We start from the raw sequence: 26,254 nt of genomic DNA, 5'->3' as shown, positions 1-26,254 counted from the left end.
TATGCGTCCAAAGCGCTTTTCTGGATCTACCTTCATCAGGAACCCTCAAAGCCGGATATTTGAAAGCCAAGGATGTATAAGAACCAAACCAGTTAAAAAGCTAATGGCCAAAAAAACCTAAAATAATAGTCAAATCAATATAAGGTCAACTTTGACTGAGGGAGTTTAAACCCTAGTTTCTTATTATTAAACTGACAATTTTAGAACCGTTTGTCATAAATCATGTCAGTACTGAAGTGCTGCCTACTGAGCTGATAATACCCTCGGGGACCGATAGTCAACCAGCAGCGGTATTGACCCAGTGCTGTAAAAAAATGAAAACAACACTTTATAAATTGTATGCGTCCGAAGCGCTTTTCTGGATTTCAGCTGCAGATGATTTTTGGGACACAAAAACAATGAAATTTTTGGTGTGGATTATTGTTTGATTATGAAACCCTCTATCAACGGCAAAAAAAAGATATATGTCACGTTAAAAACTCCATAATTATCCTGATTCATTATATTTAACGATGCATCTCCATTCACCTATTTTAAAGTTAAACAGTGTGAATAAATGGAGATGTGAGGTATAATATATAATAGGTAAATTGAGCAACTGTCCTATCTAAAAAATAACCTAAATATATCAATAGGTCAACACATAGTCTTCAACAATAGACAAATGTACATATACTCTTATCGAGTATACAATGTGTTACTGAATTTATCAGGGACTTTTAATTTTGAAACTGTTAAAACATGCAGATATGACATAATACAACTGAAGAGGTTGACGTACAAAAAGAACACAAAAGAATATACAATAAAAACATATGAACAGGAAAAGCACCTAACTCTATAAAAACTGTAAAATAGATTACAGAAATACATAACATCTGACAATATTATTCAAACCAGTAAAGAATGTTTGTAGTTTAATAGTTCAAGATAGTTCAATGTTCTCAACATGCTCAAAGTGCTCAAAACCTGTTATTACAAAATATCCTATGTACACTTAAAATTCGCATTAAATAATCATACAGCAACGAGTTAACACACGACCTCCTGCAATATCTATAACCTATACGGAATTTCCTTTCAGAAAAAACAAACGAAAACTTTTAGTCGCGCTTGTAACTATAAATAAGCGAATTTATGTTTATTCTCAACAACACCAGACGCAATAATTGAACAATTATAATGAATATGTATAAGGTCCTTCATTGATAAATCTATTTAAATAGATTTAAAGGACCACTCTTCATATTTGCTTAATAATATCATTACCGTTAAAAAGAAAGTGTGAAATATAAAATTTCATTCAATATTTACAGGTGAAATGATAATTCACTATTAATTTATGACATGTTATAAAATTAAGTAAAATATTTGAAAGATTTATAACATCTACATCCCTACTTTAAAAGTTCTTAGTAATAAGAATATTACATTCGAGTAAATCTGAGACGTCGGAATATACCCCCCCCCCACCCCCCCCCCCCCCCCATGGAAGAGGGTCTGGATGGGGTTAACAGAATAGAGAATAATAGCCAAAACAAATAAATGAATAGAGAAAAATAAGGTAATGAAATAATGATTACAGAAGTTAACCATATACAAAATAAAGAAATTATCTAATTACAAATATATCTAATAGTAAAATGATTTTCATGACAATTTTTCAGAATAAGCGTTATCTTTAAAGATAAAGAAATATACTAAAAAAATTAAAGGGCGACATTCACTTTTGAAAATTGTTTTATTTAGTAAGAATGCGTTGAGGAGGGAAATGCCATTTGAATATATATTAAAATCTGGATCAATTGTATATCGTCTAAATACCTAAAGGTATTGTTAAATACATCTTTTATGTGAAGTTTAGTCATCAATTGTGATTCATAAAGCATGATAAATTTGTAATAAGAACGGAACAGTTATCACCAATCGTCACCCGATCCCTTGATGGTATGCATTATCTCCAAAACGAATAATATACTATCAATCAAAAACTAGTGTATTCAATCATTTATTTGCATGAAAATCAGTGTATTATTGTTTGTTTAATTACCAAAAAAGGGATTTTTAACAATTACAACAGACAGCGTGACATCCATAATTATTGAAATACTATTTTTTCTTTTTATAAGAACGTATATGCAATGTAGTATACAAAGTTTAAAAAAATCATAACTGCAAACGGAGACAAACTGGCCTTCAAAGGAAAGTACTTGGTAGCATGTTACGTGATGAACTCACATTTGATAAATTAAAATACAAATGAAACATTAGAATGATTTAAAAAAAAATAATCGTTGTAATGAACAAAAACTTACCTTCTGTCGGCACAAATGCAGCCATTATTACCAAGAAAACAACAAGACAGGCTAACGTTCTGAACAGTTTTGCCATCGATATACAATCGTGGTATGATGTTTGACTTCAAAACTGTTTATCTTATATTAATATACCATAACAGACGCCTAAAATAGTGGTAATATTTGTATCCAATGTTTTTACATGTGTTTTTCTTGTACATGATACAAGTTTATCGGAAAATATTGTTTACTTCTTTGAAATAGATGACACTGGGGTTTTTCATAGAATGACATTGCATGTTTTATTACATAAAAATGTTACATAGAGATGAATGAGAACATGGTTTCATCTAAAAAAAGATATTGAGAAATATTTGCTGCGTGTGTCCAAGCAGTTTTGTTTACTATACGCTTGAAAATACTGTTGAAGTGCATTGTCTGGTTAAAGACCAAATAACTTACCTGTTCGTTTGTCTTTATGAGATCGAACAGTTTTCAACTGTTCATTATTACTTAACAGATATATTTCACTAGCTAAAATACAATCTTTCCGACAATTTGGGACAATGGAATATCTTTCAACCAAACAATGGGTATATCTGGCAACAGCTACTCTAACACGATTCAACCTTTAATTACTTTTGATGTTCAAATCGCTATCTATAGCCAATTTGATATTAACGTATAGTAAAAGTCATTGTAGGTATCAGAAAGTAAGGTACATACACAAAACAATGTGAATTAGAACCGTAATAAAAGAACAAAATTTGCTACACTGGAAATTAATTTAGAATCGCACGTCAGGTGATGCATTCATAAATATATGTGTCTCCTATGATGTCAACAATTTCTTCTTGAAGATAGTGTTGACTACATTGCAGTTCAAACGTAATCGATAATAGTTCTCACTCCAACTGGTAAATTTCATATTTGGTTTGTATGTTCAGATTTGATTATGTTTGGTACGGATTTGATAAATTATGGTTCAAATTGGGTTAAGCATTGCTTTTTGATCAACAACCTATTTGTAAAGTTTGGTAGATTGATATTTCTACAAACATTAGTTATTCCATTGGATACCAATTGTGAACCCCTACAAGCCGACTTGTTTTTGTACCCAAATGAGGCAAAATTCATTAGAAAAAAACTTTTCAAAATATTTACACATATTCTGATTAGTCCTTCAATATGTGGAAGAAAAAGAAGAAAATTACAAATGATTTTAAATATTCAGAACAATTATAGCCCTGAATATGTTTGTAGTATTGTCCATAATAACATTCAAAGTGCAACACAATATCCACTGCAAAATGGATAAAGTTTTTACATTTGGAGGTTGTCGATCACCCCTAAGTCTATTATTCCATCCAATTTGCAAATTTGTTTAATATTTGCATATTATCATAACCTGTTGAATGGAGTATCTCAGCTTCACACTATGATGTGTCGCCACAGTTAATTCTCGAGCAATCGTTGCTAAAGTTGCTTAACGTTTTGTAATTAATTTTGAAAACTAAAATTGCTTAAGTACATCATGCAAGTCATACTGGAGTTATTGAGGCAGGTATATCCTCGGGTCTTTAGGAAAGTGTTAAAAAATAACAATGCTTCTTTATGTTTTGAATAACAACTATCTTTTTATTTTATTGGCTGTTTTTATCAGAGAGATAAGACCTTAATTTCTGTAACTGTATAATCACAAGGATTTGAATAGGATGTCTTTCACTTAAAATCATTGTTTATAACAATATGGGATGTTATGCATGTCTAAATACCCAATCCAAATTATTCGATAAACTCAAGTAAGTAATGAACATAAAAACGTTGTCACAACTGGGTTGCAAGTTGATATTCATCATGTCAAGGTGAAAGGATGGATAGAAAAACATCAGAGAAACTGCATAGGGGGTAAAAATCATTTCAAGGCTGCTTTTTTAAATGACAATACCCCCCCCACCCCCCTTCCTCCTTCCTAAGGTTCTAAGATTAAATATGATGTTTGTTCTACATTTTTGTCGCCGTCAGTGTACCTAATAAAGTATTCCCGGAGTATTTTTTATTTTTTTATGTTCTATTAACCTACTTTGCAACACATTTTTTGTTTACTGAGATAGCCTGATTTTGTTGAGTTATGTTTACAAAAGCGTAAAATAAAATGTTGTATTTGTTATGTATTTATCATTATTTTTTTTTCTTTCGCTTCTTCGTTTAAAAATGACTGCCTAACACCATTTTCGTTTACAAATACTTTTTAGTTTTACGTTTGTCTTATTTGTCTTCATTATTTCCTTAAAGATTATTATTATATCTCTGACTGAAGTTTTTTTTTTTGTGATATTATTTTGACATATATCAGATAGCCCTGAATAGATGTTCATGTAAATTTCATCACCACATGGCCAGTGACTTATTGTATTTAGTAATTGTAATTATGTGAACATATTGATACAAATAAAGAAAAGAAAAACATATTTTGTTAAGTTAATATTAATGTACAGACTATGTTTTTGTCAATACAAAAATTCCCTTTACTTTATACTGCGCATTTATATTTTTACATCCATATTGCTTTAAAAATAAGTTTTCATAAAGCTGTTGTCTACGTTCAAGGAATCAATGGTTTCATATGCAGATAAAACTCAATAAAACTATCTTCCTAAAGTAGCATAGACGCAGAATTTGTGCAATTTTATCCATGCATCAGCATTTGTATACCCTAAACTCTAGTATGCGACAGTAAGACGCAAAAACAAACAATGAAACAACGTTTTGCAATCTATAATGGTCTGCATATTTCATTAACAAACCATATTGTTAATATATGAGATATATTTCCGTCAGAATAACTAAAACATATATTTATGTTTACATGAGGAGGTAAGATAGGACCACTTTTGGATTTTTTTTTTAATTCTAAATTTAAAATGTTTTTAATACTAATGTTCTCAAATACCATTAATCAGACGTTCATAGAATATAATCCTGTTGGGTATCACTTTTTATATTTTGGAATAATATCTTAGATATTTTCTTTTTGTCTAAATAATAATCTTACATGTAATGCAAAACTGCAAATTCGCACGTCATTTTCAGTCTCGATTAATTTCCGGACTAATCCAATGCGGTAAATTCGGTGTTGTTTAGACAATTCGCTTGCAGTCAATTTAGATATGTTCAGTCTGTGTTGAGACTGTTCAGTATGTGTCTGTAATGCTTCTGAACAGTAATAAATTGACTACAAGCGAGTTGTCTGAACAGTATTGAATTAACCTCAGTAGACATAATTCTTGACATTGACTGAAATACTGAACATAACTGAATAATTTTTTGTTCAGACTTTTCAAATAATGTTACGATCAAAATGACCGTTTAAGACTAAAAAATGTTTGTAGGTTATACGAAATACTCGTTTTTTTTAACTCCAATGCATATATGTTCTGGGTCGAATTTGGAACATTTAGTCGTAATTTTTGGCTTTATATGCTTTGAAGTTTGTATTTGATTTGTCTTCCAACTGTTTTAATTTGGCCGACATTAATGAGTCTTACATAGACAAAACGCTCTACCAGCGTACATAATTATTTTTGTTGATTGTTGTTTGGTTTTTTTTCGTCGTTTTCTTTCTGTTCATGGTGTTGCCTGTTTTTATTCGGTTATACTTTTTCATATAAAATGTATATATCATTTGAAAGAGTACGAGACTGAAAATAGAGAAATGCATTTTTAATGATGCTCCATGAGATTATAGTTATAGTTCCATTATAACATCTACCATCTTTAATTTGGATATGTCCCAATCGTCGTAACCACAATTCTTTCCTCTTTTTCCCCGAATGTGATCTACAGAATTAAATTTATCTTCGTGTTTGTACTTACATGAGCAACACGATGGGTGCCACAGGTGGAGCATTTTGTCAATGATTTAATTGCCGGACAGGAATCGTCCTTGGATAGCAATATTTCTATGCCCCATTCAAATAGTAAATAGACAAAACAAAAATCAGAAAAATAAGGGCAATCAATGACGATACTATTGACAATCAACAAGCACACTTTTTTTTCTAATTTAAACAAAAAGATGTTGGTAAGATTTAAGTACATGTGTACTAATAAGTTTATAAACAAAACCCAGATAACGCTCATTGACATTGACCTTTCCACTAGTTAAAATCTTAGTATTGCGTCGACATCCATGACGTAATCCTGAGATTGTAAACAATGAAAAGGTCAGTCATGACCTTGAATATATATGTAGGACTCTTAAGTGCGATGGTACTCTAAAGTGCGATGGTCACGCTAAAGTGCGATGGTCTACGCTAAAGTACGATGGTGTCTCACGCTAAAGTGCGATTGTTGTTTGTTTGCTAAAGTACGATGGTATATCACGCTAAAGTGCGGTGAACCAATAACATGAATAAGGTAAGGTTCGAGGACTTAAAATGTTAAAGTATATTGATGTTAAAAAAATAGTATTTTTGCAAAAGCTAGTATGCTAAGGTATAACATATGTGATAGGCTTTATAATTTACTGGTAGGCTTAAGTGATTGTTTCTAAATTTAGAAGACCAACCACGTAATAATTGCTAAAAAGGTAATTTAGGTGTAAAAAAATACTATATTTCCTGTAAATGAGTTTTGAATAATTCGGGCGTATTAAATATTTGGATAATTTGTGTAGCTTGCCGTTCAATCAGTGTTTCACTAATGTGAACACCTCCCCTTATAGTCGTCATTGTAAATCACAAATACAAAATTCGTTCATTTTCGAAATAAGTAACATGTATTTGTATAAGCTTTATAATTTTAATGGAAAGAAAGGCGATGTTCGCCGAGCTCTTTCCTTTTTCGTAGCGAGTAAACATGCATGTTATATTTTCCTACAATGTACAAACTAATGATTAAGCCGACATCTATGATTTACGCTGAAAACACGTACCTTTATTTTACCGACGTTACTTTTCAATAAAATAGACAATACTTTAACGGGGACCGCAATTAGTAAACTGCAACATAAATAATGATTCAAATATATCCGTTCGCTTCCAATAGAAGCAGGATACAGGATACTTATGCGTATACTATTTTGTATCTATATGATCCTATATAGTAAAATGGTCGACTGCAGGATACAAGTCCTGCATCCAGCACCCGAAAAAAAAAACACATTTGCTTCAGCCGACAAAGCACGGTTAGGTTTAAATTAATTAAGTCATGGATATTTGGTTTAAAAGTTGTTAATAAAATATTCTTAACTTATTTTTCAGAATGTTCATTTTTGGTTTCTATAAACGACTGTTAACGTCACAGTCCAACTACGTTTCTTACGTCTATACTTTCGCGGACAATCGGACTTTAGCGTATGGAGGTATTGCACTTTAGCGCAGACCATCGCACTTTAGCAGCAGCGCCTGCATACGGAGTATATATCTCCCAATTGATACGATATTCCCGGGCTTGTGTTTCCTATCATGATTTCCTTGATAGAGGATTGCTGCTCACAAGGAAGCTATTAAACCAAGAGTTCCAAATGTTGAAGTTGAAGTCATCCCTTCGTAAATTTTACGGACGCCATCACGAGTTGGTTGACCGTTATAGAATAACCGTTTCACAGATGATATCGGATATGTTCCTTATGACGTAACTACAATACCCCCTCCCCCCCCCCCCTTTTCACGAATGTGACTTACCGAATTAGACTATTTACCGGATTTGTAATACCATAAACAACACGACGGGTGCCACATGTGGAGCAGGATCTGCTTACCCTTCCGGAGCACCTGAGATCACCCCAAGTTTTTGGTGGGGTTCGTGTTGCTTAGTCTTTGGTTTTCTATGTTGTGTCATCTGTACTATTATTTGTCTGTTTGTCTTTTTATTTTTGGCCATGGCGTTGTCAGTTTGTTTTCGATCTATGAGTTTGATTGTCCCTCTGGTATCTTTCGTCCCTCTTTTAGCGTGACCATCGTACTTTAGCATCCCCGTCGCATTTTAGAGTCCTAAATATATATTTTGGTAGATACTAATATGATACAAGAAAATGTCATGCCAGTTTATATTATAACCGGAAAACTTTATGTATTGTTGATTACAAATAATTTCTCAAAATATTTAATTCATCACTGACAGGAAATACGTGTATACTCTTTCATTACTATATGTCAGACTCCAAAACAGATAAATAAGTTCGGTTCAAAAATACAAAAGTTATTATTGACAAACTTATCCAGACAAACTCTACATTCATCAAAAGTCCCTACATATCTTGAAGACCACTGATCATGCATTACATCGAAAATACTTATCGAGCATTACTGCTTAACACTAAATCCCGATTCTGTTTAAATATGGCAAGCTGTTCTCGTCAAAACTATGTTTAAACATTTTTATTTAACAAATTACACACTGAAAATTAAAAACCCACACTGAGATTTAAAAACTTATAATTAACACACTGAGAAATTGAAATTAAACACTGAGATTTTAAAATTACACACTGAGATTTAAAAAAAATGAAAAACACACACTGAGAATTAAAAATTACACATTGATATTTTAAAAAGACACACTAAGATGAAATAATTTGAAAAACACACACTGAGAATTGTTAAATACACACCGAGATTTCAAAACACACACTGAGATTACTATGAACATTACTAATGAATATTCATGAGATGAATAATTCAACAGATTAATATCTTGGTCTCCCGAACTCTCGTCATTATAATGAAATGCGGTTCCATCAACCAACATTCGTAATAATTTCAAGACTTAAAATCGTTTTTTGTTAACTCATATTCATAAGTTGTATTTCTAATGTTTTTTTGTTTATGAAGGACTAACGAGTTATGTCCCCTAATTGTTTTAAGCTTGTAATAGATTCAGATTTAGTATGCTAATTAGATATGTGCGCATAAAAAGTGCGCACATATTTCATTGTGTAATTTCAAATTATCAGTGTGTGCTTTTCATTTTATTTCCTCTCAGTGTGTCTTTTTGAAATCTCAGTGTGTCTTTTTGAAATCTCAGTGTGTAATTTTCAATTCTCAGTTTGTAATTTTCTATTCTCAGTGTGTGTTTTTCATTTTTTGCAATCTCAGTGTGTCTTTATGAAATCTCAGTGTGTAATTTTAATTCTCAGTGTGTGCTTTTAGGTTTTTTAATCTCAGTGTGTTTTATTTTAATTCTCAGTGTGTAAATTTTTCGAAAAATGGTTTGAACATAGTTTTGACGAGAACGGCTTGCCATATTTAAACATCCCAATATGCTATAACTAATTTCAGTACTATTTCTATGTGCTCTTTGGTGTTTCTTTTTTTCAAGATTTTTTACCATTCTCGATCCTATCTTCTCCAAAGGTGAATCTGTCTATGATAAAATGTGATGCGGTTTTCTTTGAAAAACATGTGTGTTAAAGCTTAGTTTAAACTATTTTACTTAAAGCTAGTTTCTTAAAAAATTCAGTAATGCCATTGGTAGATTCAAATTTGTTAATTTGCTTTTTGCAACGTTACCGTTTTCCCAACTTTGCAAGTACAGGACCGATATGCTGATATACTACCCTCTTCTATGTTGTGCTGTTTGTCTTTTCGTCGTTTTTCGCTTTTTGCTATTGCATTTTCAGTTTTTGTTTCGCTCTCTAATAAAAGAAGATATATGTTGATGAGGTAATTTAAGCAGTGAATGCGTTGTGAGTCTCTATCCCAGAGAGCATGCACCTGTCAAAATTCCATCATATCATATCAAAAAACTTACTTTATTGAAATGTTGTTGACAATATATTCCGTCATGGCACGTTGTTTTTTATTTAACTTTTTATTCCAATTTTCCATTTTATAGTATTTAACATAATAACACTATATGCTGATAATGGACTGTTGTTAAGAGAAAGAGAAAGAAATTATGAAGATATATTTTTTTAGATGAAGCCTTTTTTTTTACTTATAGATTTTTTTCAGATTTAATATGCCGCAAACGTACCATAGCGAATATTCATATTTATTTAAAAAACAATTTCTACTAACATGCGTTTGAGTAAATTGAAAACAAACCATCGTCACTAATGTTCGTTAACAGTACATCAAATCAACCTAGTAACCTACCTGGACGAAGTAAACATCCAAATTATTCGGAAACTTTTTTAAAATTCAAGGACTGCTTGAACAACAAATGATAACAAATAATTTTAATAATCAAAGTACACATAAGTTAAACTATGTACTACAGGTGACTAAATGGATCTTGATAATTCTAACATAAAAATAAACAGGCGAAGAAAAGAAAATAACATGCACAAATGTATATGTTATCAAAACAACACTAGAAACTAAAAAATGTTTGTACAAGAGGAATATATGGATGACCAGCAATACCCTCCTTTTTTATATAACATCTGGATAATTTCTATGCAACTCTTAGGCAACCGAGTAAAATGTATTTAAATAAATTCAATAACACACATAAACTGTTGCAAAGTGGGCTCATCTTTTGAAAGTTATCAAACTGCACCTATAGTTAAGTTAGTACAATGAGTAAAAACAATAGATGTAATATTGTGCAATCACACATTAGTCACATGTGATCCCAATTTCAATGTTTTTCGCTATGATATATACCCGATCATACAACCACAAGCAGATATTCGATGCTATATCTTGTTTAACTCACATTAATAAGGAAGTGTTTTTGTATTAATATATATATATGGCTTTAAATTCTTATCCATGATTTATTCTTAAAATAAATCGGACAAACATTTTTGTTTTAAAAAACAACGAGTGGAAAAGGGACTGTTTACGTACTCTTTCGGATAAACAGAGTGCATTCCAAACGTCTTCCGCATTGTCTGTTTTGTAGTTTTGGCTCTCCTATATCTTCTCGTATATACATTTCAAACTTACATATTCAACGTTATAGGGTTAGAGGATGCGTATGCACTGATTGATTATAAATATAATGGAATAGGGAGAGTGGTATGATTGACAAAGAGACAACCATCGACCAGATGTTAGAGGATTCAGATGCACTGATAGCTTAAAAATATAAAAGAATAGGAAGACGTGGTATGATTGCCAATGAGACATCAAACAAGACATATTTACCAATCTGCTATGGTATGAAACCTTAACACTGATTATAAAACCCTGGATTTTAGATGAGCAACATGTATCATTTGTATGGGGCTGAAACTGTTTACCTTTCGAAAAAAACTCAAGATCAAAACCGTTTTTGGTTGAGATTCTCATTTTTTTGTTTTTGTTTTGATGTTCATGTAAATTTCACCACCACATGGCCAGTGACTTATTGTATTTAGTAATTGTAATTATGTGAACATATTGATACAAATAAAGAAAAGAAAAACATATTTTGTTAAGTTAATATTAATGTACAGACAATGTGTTTGTCAATACAAACATTTTCTATACTTTATACTGCGCATTTATAATTTTACATCCATATTGCTTTAAAAATAAGTTTTCATCAAGCTGTTGTCTACATTCAAGGAATCAATGGTTTCATATACAGAGAAAACTCAATAAAATTAGCTTCCTTAAGTGGCTTAGACGCAGAATTAGTGCATTTGTATCCATGCATCAGCATTTGTATACCCTAAACCTTAGTATGCGACAGTAAGACGCAAAACAAACAAAGAAACAACGTTTTGCAATCTATTATAGTCTGCATATTTCATAAACAAACCATATTGTTAATATATGAGATAGATTTCCGTCAGAATAACACAAACATATATGTATGTTTAAATGAGGAGGTTAGATAGGACCACTTTTGGATTTTTTTAAATTCTAAATTTATAATGTTTTTATTACTTCTCTCAAATACCATTAATCAGACGTTCATAGAATATAAAACTGTTGTGTATCACTATTTATATTTTGGAATAATATCTTAGATATTTTCTTTTTGTCTAAATGAAAATAATCTTACATGTAATGCAAAACTGCAAAAATGCAAATCCTCCCGTCATTTTCAGTCTCGATTAATTTCCAGACTTATCCAATACGGTAAACTCGGTGTTGTTTAGACAATTCACTTGCAGTCAATTAAGATATGTTCAGTCCATGTTGAGACTACAAGCGAGTTGTCTGAACAGTACTGAATTTACCTCAGTATATATAATTCTTGACATTGACTGAAATACTGAACATAACTGAATAATGTTTTTTTCAGACTTTTCAGATAATGTTACGATCAAAATGACCGTTTAAGACTGAAAAATGTTTGTAGGTTATACGAAACACTCCTTTTTTTAACTCCAAGGCATATATCGTCTGGGTCGATTTTGGCACATTTAGTTGTAATTTTTGGCTTTATATGCTTTCAAGTTTGTATTTGATTTGTCTTCCAGCTGTTTTAATTTGGCCGACATTAATGAGTCTTACATAGACAAAACGCTCTACCACCGTACAAAATTATTTTTCTTTGCAATTTTTGTTGATTGTTGTTTGGTTTTTGTTCGTCGTTTTCTTTCTGTTCATGGTGTTGCCTGTTTTTATTCGGTTATACTTTTTAATATAAAATGTATATATCATTTGAAAGAGTACAAGACTGAAAATAGAGAAATGCATTTTTAATGATGCTCCATGAGATTATAGTCATAGTTTCATTATAACATCTACCATCTTTAATTTGGATATGTTCAAATCGTCGAACCACAATCCCTTCCTCTTTTCCCCGAATGTGACCTACAGAATTAAATTTATCTCCGGGTTTGTACTTACATGAGCAACACGATGGGTGCCACATGTGGAGCACTTTGCCAATGATTTAATTGCCGGACAGGAATCGTCCTTGGATACCAATATTTCTATACCCCGATCAAATAGTAATTAGACAAAATAAAAATCAGATAAATAAGGGCAATCAATGACGACACTATTGACAAGGAACAGGCACAATTTTTTTTCTAATTTAAAAAAAAAAGATGTTTATAAGATTTAAGTACATGTGTACTAATAAGTTTATAAACAAAACCCAGATAACGCTCATTGACATTGACCTTTCCACTAGTTACAATCTCAGTATTGCGTCGACATCCATGACGTAATGCTGAGATTGTAAACAATGAAAAGGTCAGTCATGACCTTGAATATATATATTTTGGTAGATACTTATATGATACAAGAAAATGTCATACCAATTTATGTTATAACCGAAAAACTTTAATTTACTGTTGATTCTAAAAATTATTTCTCTTAATATTCAATTTAACACCGAGAGGTAATACGTGTTCACTATTTCATTACCATATGTCAGACTCCAAAACAGATAAATAATTTCAGTTCAAAAACACAAAAGTTAATATTTACAAACTTAACCAGACAAACTCTACATTCATCAAAAGTCCCTACATATCTTTAAAACCACTGATCATGCATCACATCGAAAATGCTTATCGATCATTACTGCTTAACACTAAATCCCGATACTGTTGAAACACCGGTGCTGTAACTTATTTCAGTACTATTTCTATGTGCTCTTTGGTTTTAATTTTTGCAAGATTTGTTACCATTCTCGACCCTATCTTCTCCAAAAGCGAATCTGTCTATGATAAAATGTGATGCAGGTTTCATTGAAAACATGCATATGTGTTAATTCATAGATTTACCTATTATACTTAAAGCAAATTTCTTAAGATGTTTCAGTATTTTCATCTGCAGATTCGGATGTGGATTTTTTTTTTTTTTTTTTTTTTTTTCCCTTTTCCCAAAATGCAATTTTGCAATTTCAGGACCAATATGCCTTAACCATCCTCTAAAATACAATATAAAAATAAGAAGATGTGGTATGATTGCCAATGAGACAACTCTCCACAAGAGACCAAATGACACAGAAATTAACAACTATAGGTCACCGTGCAGCATTCAACAATGAGCAAAGCCTATGCCGCATAGTCATCTATAAAATGCCCCGGAATGACAAATGTAAAACAATTCAAACGAAAACTAGTTTGAAGGCGCCAACCCTCCCCTAACTTGAGACAGTGGTATAACAGTACAACATAAGAACAAACTATTAAAATCAGTTGAAAAAGGCTTAAGGTAAATGGGGTGTCTAAATTATAACCCATAGAATTTTTTAATAATTTGCCAAAATGTAGTTTATATCATGCTTATTTAAAAAAAAATGATAAAAAGAATGGGTCACGGGGCTTATTTTCACGCTACAGGTTGTGCAAAATTGACAGATTTTGTATAGATTATGCATGGAAAACCCAATTTTCTGCCATAAAACGAAAACTACACCATAGAATTTTGAGATAAAATATGAGAAGATATCTCCAATATTATGCTTTCAGATAAGAAAAAGAAAAAATGGGGTCACGGGACCCGTTTTCTTGCTACATAATAAAATAGGTAAATTCCTAACACATTCTATTGTAAAAGTAACTTTATCTGAATGATCTGCCCTTAGATTTGAGTTGCCTCCCCTCATGTGGCAAAGTTGGAAAAAATTGAATCTAACAAAAGTATTCTGTTTTTTGTAAAATACAATTATAAATATGATAAAACATGTCATTTTCTATATTGAATTGAAAATTCTTACACATGAATTACCTAATACTCTCAAAATTTACACATTTTGTTAAAGATCTAGACCGATTGTTTTCTGGTATTTCAAAATCCAAGATGGAGGAAGACACCCTATCTACCTTAACTCATCAGATGGATACAAATAGAAATACATCTAACAAAAACACAGAGTGGACGTGGCAGGGTAAAAAAAAAATATGTCAATATATAGGGGCTGATCCAGGATTTTTCAAAGGCATCGGGGCGTATTTCCATAAAAAGAAGAAATACCTCGAGTGTAGTGAGGATACAAAATACAAAATTGACGATTTTACGCCAAAACTTTATATATTTTCCAATCAAAGGGGGTGTGCGTCTTCTGAGGTTTATGTTTAAGTATGCGCCAAAGCAGGGAAAAAATATACTAGTAAGTTGGAAATCTATCAGACTTCGTTCAGATGCGACATGTCTTCAAAATTTATACATTTGAACAATAATTATGAAGGGAAAGAGGATTCTAAATCGTCACGAATTTATATAAAATTAAAATTGTGAATAAATTTAACAGAAACAATCAAAGATCTGCCATTAAAACGCAATTTTCCAAATAATGTATCAGTTTAGGAGAAAGCCTGAATATAAAAAAAGTTACCAACCTTTTACTACTGAAAGGCGCATTTTCCTCTTTCTTTACCATACAAGAAAAGATTCCCGGGAGCCGGTCTGGAGGACCCTTTAACCAGAACTCCTACGTCGTTCGGGTCAAGTATGGCCACCCGAGCCGTGCATATTAAATGACATCGATTTGCTTGTTCAATAACTCTAACTTAATTTAAGCAGCGATCAATTGTATGCCTCTTTCCCAGAAAAAATACACCTGTCGGAATTCAATCATATCATATATATCCGTCATGACACGGTTGTTCTTTGTTTAACTTTTTATTCCAATTTTCCCTTTTGTAGTATTTAACATATGAATACTATATGCTGTTAATGGAATATTGCAGAGAGAGAGAGAGAGAGAGAGAGAGAGAGAGAGAGAGAGAGAGAGAGAGAGAGAGAGAGAATGATGAGAGATTTTTTTACCTAGTTACCTTACTAGTGGGCGTAGTAAACACCAAAATATTTTTTTTTAAATTCAAGGACTGGTTGAACAACAATTGATAACAAATAATTTAAATAATCAAAGTACACATTATGTAACCTATGTACTACAGGTGATTAAATGGATCTTGAAAAAAATCGAACATGAAAATAAACTGGCGATTTTCATATACATTTTTGCATGTTATTTTAGCATTCAAAAATGTATATGTTATCAAAACAACACAAGAAACTAAAAAAAATATACAAGAAGGATATATGGACGACCAGCAATAACCCGCTGCCCTTTTTAATATAACATCGGGGTAATCTTTATGCATTTCTTTGGCAAAGGAGTAAAATGTATTTTAATAAATTCAATAACATAAAACAGTTGCAGTGGATTCATTTTTAGAAAGTTATTAAAAGAGGGACGAAAGATACCATAGGGACATTCAAACTCATAGATCGAAAACAAACTGACAACGCCATGGCCAAAATAAAAAGACAAACAGACAAATAATAGTACTGTAACAGATTACACAACATAGAAAACTAAAGTCTAAGCAACACGAAACCCACCAAAAACTTGGGGTGATCTCAGGTGCTCCGGAAGGGTAAGCAGATCCTGCTCCACATGTGGCACCCGTCGTGTTGCTTATGTTATTACAAATCCGGTAAATAGTTTAATTCGGTAGGTCACATTCGTGAAAAGGGAAGGGTATTGTAGTTACTACATAAGGAACATATCCGATATCATCTGTGAAACGGTTATTCCATAACGGTCAACCAACTCGTGATGGCGTCCGTAAAATTTACGAAGGGATGATTTCAACTTCACCATTTGGAACTCTTGGTTTAATAGCTTCCTTGTGAGCAGCAATCCTCTATCAAGGAAATCATGATAGGAAATACAAGCCCGGGAATATCGTATCAATTGGGAGATATATACTCCGTATGCAGGCGCTGCTGGAATGTTGCTACATAGAAATGGAAAGTTCACAATTGGGAAGCTGAAATCATCTCTTTTGTCGTAAAGTTTTGTTTTCAACCGACCCTCATTGTCAATTTCTAGATGTAAGTCAAGATATGAGGCAGACTTAACTGTATCTGTAGTATCCTTTATCTCTAGTTCGATGGGATAGATTCGTTCAACATAGTCACCAAATTATCAAACTGCACCTGTAGTTAGTTTAAGTAGTACAATGAGCAAATAAATTAGATGCAATATTGCGCAAGCACAAGACATTGCAACTGTGGGCCCATTTTTAATGTTTTCGCTTTGATATATACCCGATCCGAGATTCACAAATAGGTATTCGATGATAAATCTTGTTTAACTCGCATTAATAAGGAAGTGTTTTGGTATAAATATATGGCTTTAAATTTTTATTCATGATTTATTCTTAAAAGTAACATAAATTATTTTTTTTAAACAACGAGTTGGAAAAGGACGGCACAAACTTCCGGTTAAATCGAATTCATGCCAAACTTCTTGTGGAATTTGTGTTTGTATGTTTTATAGTATTGCATTTCCTATATCTTCTCGTATTTTCATTCTGTCATGTTTTATCATAAGAAGATTCGCATGCCTTAATAGCTTATGAATATACAAGGATAGAGAGATGTGGTATGATTGCCAATGAGACAACTATCGACCAAAGAATTTGGCAATTTCTTAGGGTCAGACAAGATATAGTTACCAATTTGCCTTGGTATGAAGACCTTACCACTGATTATCAAATCCTGGATTTAAAATGAGCAACACTTATGGAGCAGGAACTGCTGACCCTTCCAAAACACCCATGATCAACACCGGTTTTTGACTGGGTTTCTCAATTTTGTGTTTTCTTTGTAATGTTGTGTTGTCAGAATATATATATATGTTTGCCAATGTGTTGTTTGTCTCCGTCGACAGATTGGTTGTTTTGTTGCAAATAAAATGAATTTTCTCAATTTTTGTCCGCATGTAGCATGATGCAGGGCATAATATCTGCCAATACTAAATATACCCGCATTTTCCAGTGGCAGTCCAAATTTTTCGGACCTTCATCCCAGAAGGACCTACTTATTGTATTTATTGTTAATTTGTCTTGTCCTTAACATGCATGAAGTATTTGTCACTGGATGTTAGCAACAAACAATCAATCAATAAATCAATTTATTCAAATTATTGTGTTCCTAAGTTACCATACAATCTGTTTGCTACTAAAAATAAAAAATGCATCTAATTTGACATACAAAAAATGTTTATCTCACAAAGGGTAATGTGTATAATTAGTTTATTGAGATAACCAAGATTATTATTGTCATTACCGGTCATAGTCACCTGAATAAGTATCACGTCTACCATGCGTGTAGGAAAATACATGTTAATCTATTGTAAAAGCAAGCGATGTAATGATATTAGTATATTTATTCATTTATTTGTTTTATTTTATTTTGTTATGACAATACTTTAAATGTGACTTCTTTTTATTATATGCATAATGTGTATAATATAAATTCTGTACAAATTGTGATTGAATTTTGTTTTATATCTAGTAAATGGAGAATGTGTCCATTGGACACAGATAATGCCCCCACTTGCATATAACGTTATATTAGGACAGAACTAGAGAACTGTATAAGTGACGCCACCCAAATTCCAATTTGATCTGTGTTTTATGGTAATAAGCATTATGTATAAGTTTCATAACTTTTGGTTGAAGCAAACTTAAGTTAGAGAACAGAAACGAAAAAAAATCAGCAACTTATCCATTTGTAAAGGAGCATAACTCTAGAACGGTAAAAGTGACGCCATCCCAATTCAAAACTGATCTGTGTTTTTTGGTAATAAGCAGTTTATAACATTTGGTTGAGGCAAACTAAAGTTAGAGAACGGAAACTAATTTTGTGACGTACGGATGGACGTACGGACGGACAAGGGTAACATTTAATGCTCCCTCCGCCGCGGCGGGGCATAATAAATCATCGTTTATCTTCAGACGTGTAGAACATACTTTATTCAAATTGAATGTCACTATGCATAGTGGAAGAATACAATTTCATTTCTGATCACGTACTCCAACATCCTCTTTTTCATTGAATTTTGAATAATGTGTAACTATTTAACAAAAGTGAGTACAATGTAAACTATTTCTCAACCGTTAGTCTTATTATTCAATATAGACAATCATTACGTATACGTATTGCTTATTCTTCAAGCTTAATGCTGATTATGTGCGTTCGACATTTTCCTTTTGAATTGTTAGTTCCAGGGAAAAGAGTGAATTGACAAAAAACGACACAATTGAAATGGGAAACTTTTCAGACATAGGTCACCTGCAAATTTTAGTTGTGTTCCTATTGCTCAATCTTTATGAATAAAGAGTATACATCACTAATATAGCAACCCAACGACACCAAGGTATCCACAGATTGTCTCCAATAGACATATGTCTTTACGATATGAAGTATGTATGCACTACTTTCTATGTAAATGTAAAGTACAATATTTAGTTATCTATGTCATTTTTAGGGGGGTGGTACTTTTATTTTTGACTTATGTCTATGGTTTCAGTCTTTCGATTCATGATTGTTTTGCCTCTTTTTTTTTGTGATAGATGTATCCTGCTCAGTTGTATATAAAGCAAAACAAAGTAAGCAGATTCAAAGGGGTTCAAACAAAACCATCACAAAAGCCAGACTATACCATGGCCAAAAGATATCATAACAGTCCACACAACACTTCCCTGAAAATTAAAGACTGAATGAACAACAAGAATCCCTCCAAAAACTGACAGAGGTGATATCATGTGCTGATTCAATTTGTAAATCGGTAGTTAACATAGAAATATACCCACACGATAATAAATAAACTTTTATTTCCGACTGAGCTTAAATGTTGTCGACGACGATGAAATCTAGGATCGCTATGTCTCCCCTTCACAACTTTCGTCTCAGGCGAGACAAAAATGAATTCATTCGATTCTATCCGATTTGTATTGGCTAAAGTCAAATATCTCATATAACATTTTAACAGGACATTTTATTTTGACAGTTTTCGATATGAGAACATTTCATAAGTTTCTAAGATCATGATCAATAGTAACAATTAAATCAAGCTGACATGGATTCTGTGCTGCATATAAAAATAAGAAGATGTGGCATGAATGCCAATGAGACAACTCTCCACAAGAGACCAAATGACACAGAAATTAACAACTATAGGCCACCGTACGGCCTTCAACAATGAGTAAAACCCATACCGCATAGCCAGCTTATATGCATGAGCCCAACGAAAAGCATAAAAAGCTTCATTAATGTAACATGTAGATTTACCAATATTTGTCAAATAAACCAAATGCGATGAAATTAAAAAATCGGAAGGTTGTAATGTGTTTCAAATATTAATAAAACACCACTTACAAAAATTATCAAATATAAAAATAAGAAGACGAGGTATAATTGCCAATGAGACAAATCTTCACCAGAGACCAAATTACATTGAAGTTAGCAACATTAGGTCACCGTACGACCTTCAATAATGAGAAAAATCCTAACCGCTTAGTAAGCTATGAAGGCCCCGAAATAAATGTTAAATGTGAAACAATTGAAACGAGAAACATATGACCTAAATTATGTACAAAACAACAACAAAAACAAATATGATTATAAAGCTTTATATATACTGTCGTTTAGTGTTGTCTATTTGACAAGCAAGAGGATGGTATCTGATCTAAGAGAAACTGCAAGGATGGTGATTGCATTTGGCAAAAAGAATTAACATAAAACTGGTAGCAATTCGGGAATTTCGAATATGAAGAAAATTCTTATTTTATATTTAATAATAGTTTGTTTCTTAATTTTCGAAATTCCAGAATTGCTACTAGTTAACCCTACTTTATCAATCCGTCCGATTCATACGTTCGTGATATACAGGACAAGGATCCTGCAAAACACTTCAATGATGATGAAAATAAATATGAGCAATACCTTGCGTAATAATAGCCGGTGCTATGGGGCCGTCTTAAACTTGCAGTGAGGTGAGAGTTTGTTGCTCCGTGTTGAAGGCCTCACAGTGACTTAGTTATGAAGAACAGAAATAAAAGCGCTGTTCCTTTTCATTTTTTGTATTTTTTGCTGTGCATGTACTGATTTTGTGTCATGGATGGATACCCCATATCCTTTATTTTTCTACTAAAATGTATGATAGGCCAGAAATCACACACAAACTAGTTTTAAATTTATCTTCTTTAACTCGTTTAAATCAAAGTACATCGGATAACCGCAAGTTCTTGAGGCTGGTCACAAGCACTTGTCTCAGAAAAACAAATCACATCTCTATACCTGACAGTGAGGTTAATCAGGAACATATAAATAAACGGGACTTGACACTACCTAATTAGATATACTGTTCCCAGGGTTAATGTACAGATATTTTTTTTCTGAGACAAGTTCGTGCGTGGATGATAAATAAATGACATGGAATTCAACCTCGTCGTAATAACTATTATATTGTAGTGATACAAATCAGAATACTCTGGTTTGTTGTTATATATTATATTAATATTTGTATATTACAGTTACATGTATATATAATTTTCATTCATTTGTATATCATTCTATTCTACTATATTAATAATAGTGCAGTGCAAGTGCATGATGGACACTCTTCTGTAATAATTCGATTTTTCTAATAGATTGGATTTGAGTAGGCATTCATATTTTCCCGCAAAACGTTCACCGGAATGCCCTCACGGTCATCCGATGTAAAACGCATACCATGTTTTTAATTTAATAGTTCATGATAGTGTTCGCCTTGGTAAGCATATCACAGGGCCTTATTCCTATTTATCTAGAATCAAACCTTAATTTTCATGTTGATATGGCATGATAGAATAGTCATTGCACTTTTTAATAAATATACAATAAATGAATATATAACGTTACATCTAGCTCTTAATGTTCGACTGCGTTTTCGGAATCCATCTTTGTCCTTTTGCCATATTTAGTAAGTAAAATACCTTGCAAACACGTTTAACAAAGAACTATTATAATATCTATTTTCCACTATGAGGGAACTGATGTATCATGATGGTTTAGCTGATGGTTTTATGTACTTTCAGTCATATAGCTCCTCATCTGTTACGGTATACTTATACATCCTTGGCTTTCAAATACGGCTTTGAGCATTCCAGATGAAAGAAAAGCACTTCGGGCCCACATCATTTATAAAGTGCTATTTTGATTTCTTTTCCAAATTGTTTAAGTTCTTTACCAATTAACCTCATTATTTTTTTATTATTATTATTATTGGCCTTGGGAGTATCTGAGATAAATTATTGAATGAAACACGTGTATTGACCACCAAAACAGTCATGTAGATGCAAGTGACGATAAGTGATGGATATTGTAAACATGTCTGTAAGCCTCAGAGGGTATCGTCCACTCAGTAGTGTAGCCACTAACACTATCAGTTAATTTACATGACGCAATAGATTTCGCAAAAACATGATTCAGTATACAGATACATTTTGATACACAAATATTTACGGTTGTTCGTGAAATAATGTGTCATGCGGTCAAATTTGTAAATATTTTTCAATATTTAAATTCTTGGATTAGTTATAATGTACCCAAGGTGAAAGATTATACCTTGCTTTGACTACTTTTATGTTAGAATGAGAATTTTGACTGAGAGCATAATTAAAGAAGTCTGTTAACGAAACTTAATAATCCCAAGTGCATCAAAATAAAAACAGGTATGGTCCGATCTCCTCTTTTACCTATGCAACATATATTGCGACCAAACTTCTCAATTACAAACATGTATTGCAGGATTTCAATATTCAGGACTTCACGTCAAAATCAACTGATTGCACTGGTGCAGGTTCCCTCGTTCATATATAATCCAGCTGGCTACATTATGAAAGAGAGGCGATAAATACCAAAGAGTATTCAAAATCATATGTCGAAAACAAACTTATAATGCCATGGCAAAAAAAAAGAAAATCGACGAAAAGACCAACAACAGTACACAAAACACTACATGGAAAACTAAAGACTGGGCAACACGAACCCCACCAAAACTGGGGGTGATCTCGGGTGCTTCGAAAGGCTAAGCAGATCCTGCTCCACATGTGGCACCTGTCGTGTTGCTGATGATCTCTACATTGTCAACAAAACGTCTCGTCGATATGTATTAGCTGGTGAGTTGATACACCGTAAGCTTTAATCCATTAACTGGAAAACAAAATACTAATGGATTCAATCGAGCTATATGTCATACAATAGGCAAAATTTCACAAACAAATTTAACAAAAAAGTACTGTTTAATCTACATTGGCTAGAGGTAAAGCGGGAGGGTTGAGATCTCACTAAACATGTTTAACCCCGCCACATTTTTGCGCATTTTTGCGCCTGTCCCAAGTCAGGAGCCTCTGGCCTTTGTTAGTCTTGTATGTTTTTTTTAATCTTAGTTCATTTATATGTAAAGGAGTTTAGTATGACGTCCATTTTCGCGGAACTAGTACACATTTTTGTTTAGGGGTCAGCTGAAGCCTGCCTCCGGGTGCGGGATTTTCTCGCTGCGTTGAAGACCCATTGGTGGCTCTGCTCTTTGGTCGGGTTGTTGTCTCTTTGACACATTCCCAATTTCCATTCTCTATTTTATTGTTCCGAAAGGGTTGAAACGTTAAGGTTGTTGATATAAACCAGAATAAAGATTCTTAATGGGTTTAAATACTCTGCTTCATCTCTCATATTGAGTGTTACTCCTAATTTTTTTAAAGGAGTTAATGTTGCTTTCCTTTTGATTTCAGAGTTGTATTTAATCCCATTTCATTTTTCGATATGTGTGCATAGCTCTGACTCCATTCAAAGTTATTGTCTACCCTTGGTTTTGGTAAATCGTATGCTCATTTCAAACTTTCAAATTTGATAAAGTTTTACAAGAGAGAGGTGGAAGATATCAAAGGGACATTCAAACTCATAAGTCGAAAATAAACTGACAACGCCATGGCAAAAAACGAAAAAGACAAAAAGACAAACAACAGTATACATAACACAACATAAACGACTGAGCAATACGAACCCTACCAAAAACCGGGGGTGATCTCGGGTGTCCCGGAAAGTGAAAGCAGATCCTGCTCCACATGTGGCATCCGTCGTGTTGTTCATGTAAGAATTTACATGACCGATGGTTTACTTATTTGGTGATATCTAAGGGTTAGATATCTGAGTAATGTTTTGCGATGATCTGCAAATTGACCAATTTGACGATTCACGTTTATGACTACATAAGATAACAAATAACATCCTATAAACCATGTAAACAGTCAACACGTGTGTGACAAACATATGGTTGTGACGCTCGCAGTTAAATTCACGTGATTAATTTTATCAGTAGTTTTATCAATATATAAATACATTTGCAAATGGAAAATTTTAGTCATTCATAATATATAAAGTGTTGATATTTATTTTTTCCCCAGATAACCGTTGCTTAATCAACAAGAAGGATATACACAAGATTTTGGTAGAAAGAATTAAGAGAACTTGAAAATCTTATCAGGTAACTTAATTAGAACTATATAACAATACATTTGTTTTGAATTTTATTTTTTTAATTTGTCGCTTTACTTTAAAGTGTAGCAAATAGAACGGTGTTTGATGTTTGTGTAATTCGATTTTTGTATAATAAACAAGTTTTACGTCATTCTAAACTTCTTACCGTTTTTGTCGCATTGCTGTTATACATAATTTAATGAAACTAAGCTTTAAAAAAAGATAATTGACTAAAGTTTAAACATTTTAAGCATAAAGAAAATTTCTTTTTGATTATTTTTTTTTATCACTTTCAGGTGCATCTGACGTTGTAGATTATTTTCTAGGAGCACAAAAGCATACAGGACAATGAGTCTTCTTTTTAGCACTTATGGAAGCGGTACTATTAAGGTCAAAAATATATGGAGTCATTGGGTTGACCATATCATGAAGAAACATTCAAAGCTGGTCATCACAGGGGCAGCTTTAATACGTCACAATGGAGAAACAGCAGCAGTGTCGAAAGGTTTTACTGTCTCCGATGAAGACTTAATTGTAAGTATAAGCTAAATATAAAAAAATAATAGATTTCAGATAAAAAAAATTATCCACAAGAATAAATCTGCACAGTTTGTTTTTTTTTTCCGGTTTTTTCATAAAATTATTTGGTATTTAAACTTTAAAAAAAATAATAAGAGCCGTGTTCATTGTATCGATCAAGATTTTCGAAGGGTTTGTGTTGAAAAATCTTTAGTTATATGTGAAAGGTGTTTGCGACCTTTGTTTGTTTGTTGGTCTTTTTTCCTTAGCAATAAAGTTGTTTGGTTTTTTATATTAGGATTTTAAATGCCGTCGTAGTATCTTCTTATCTTTTTGTGCATCTGGTTTATACCTTAATGAGACCACAAACCAACGACAAAAATAATCATAAGACATCAAATGGACAACATACTGTCTTCAAATGTTTATTTTCTATTTAACTATTGTTCTGTGACTCCCAGTTGGATATTTCACATTTTTATTTCAAGTTTATGGAGATAAGTAAAAATGAGATATAGTATGGATGCCGATGAGACAACTACCCATATCTCCATGTTATCTAGCTTATTTCAAATATATGTGATGCTCGATACCTTTAAAAACTTTCTAGGAAGGGGTAACTGAAAACGTTTTTCTTTATAATGTAACTTACTTATTATTCTTTTTTTTCAGAATGTCAAGAAATGTTTAGCTAATGACAGGGCTGATACTTTACGGATAAAAGGTGTGACGTATTGCATTAAATCACGTGACTCGGGACAATTTGTTTCGTTTAATGGACAAACATACATTATTGTTTGCAGAACAAACTGTTTATATATAGTTGCCATGTGTAAATCAAGACAAACAAGTGGAAAAGCAGCCGAGTGGATTAAAAAGATTGCGGAAATGATAAAAGCTAAAAAATGCTAGTATTAGTTTTCTTTCGATTACTAGCATATTTAGCAATGATCTGAGTAATTTATTTGCATCTGAAGAACGGTAGAAAAATATTTTGCATAATATAGATATTGAACTCACCAGCTTCCTAAGGCGTATAGTTGTCACAGATAATTGTTACGAATGGCGGCAAGTAATCCACTGCTCTTATTCATGGTTGAAAAGTCAGCAAAATATATCTCATATGAAACAGCATGACGAAAGATAGGAAAATATTGAAGTTGTTCAGCTTGACGAGGAATTCCTTCTGGAAACAGTCAAGCCAATGATATGGCCGAATGTGATATAATTATAAACACAGTTGACAATATATCGTCAGAATCTCGCGTACACATA

The 26,254-nt window shown here is 32.5% G+C and overlaps 1 long non-coding RNA gene across 1 annotated transcript; it reads left to right on the top strand.

Moving 5' to 3' along the window:
- The first annotated feature begins 24,416 nt into the window (after nucleotides 1–24,416).
- LOC127720197 (uncharacterized) lies at nucleotides 24,417–26,254 on the top strand. The gene is made up of 3 exons (XR_007990662.1): nucleotides 24,417–24,467; nucleotides 24,757–24,994; nucleotides 25,652–26,254. It is a non-coding gene; the product is annotated as an uncharacterized LOC127720197 (long non-coding RNA).

Source organism: Mytilus californianus, unplaced genomic scaffold (assembly GCF_021869535.1).
Source record: "Mytilus californianus isolate M0D057914Y unplaced genomic scaffold, xbMytCali1.0.p SCAF_11, whole genome shotgun sequence".
In the NCBI taxonomy this organism is placed as follows: Eukaryota; Metazoa; Mollusca; class Bivalvia; order Mytilida; family Mytilidae; genus Mytilus; species Mytilus californianus.
Note: the sequence above shows the minus strand (reverse complement) of the source record. Positions and strands in the feature narration are given on the sequence as shown.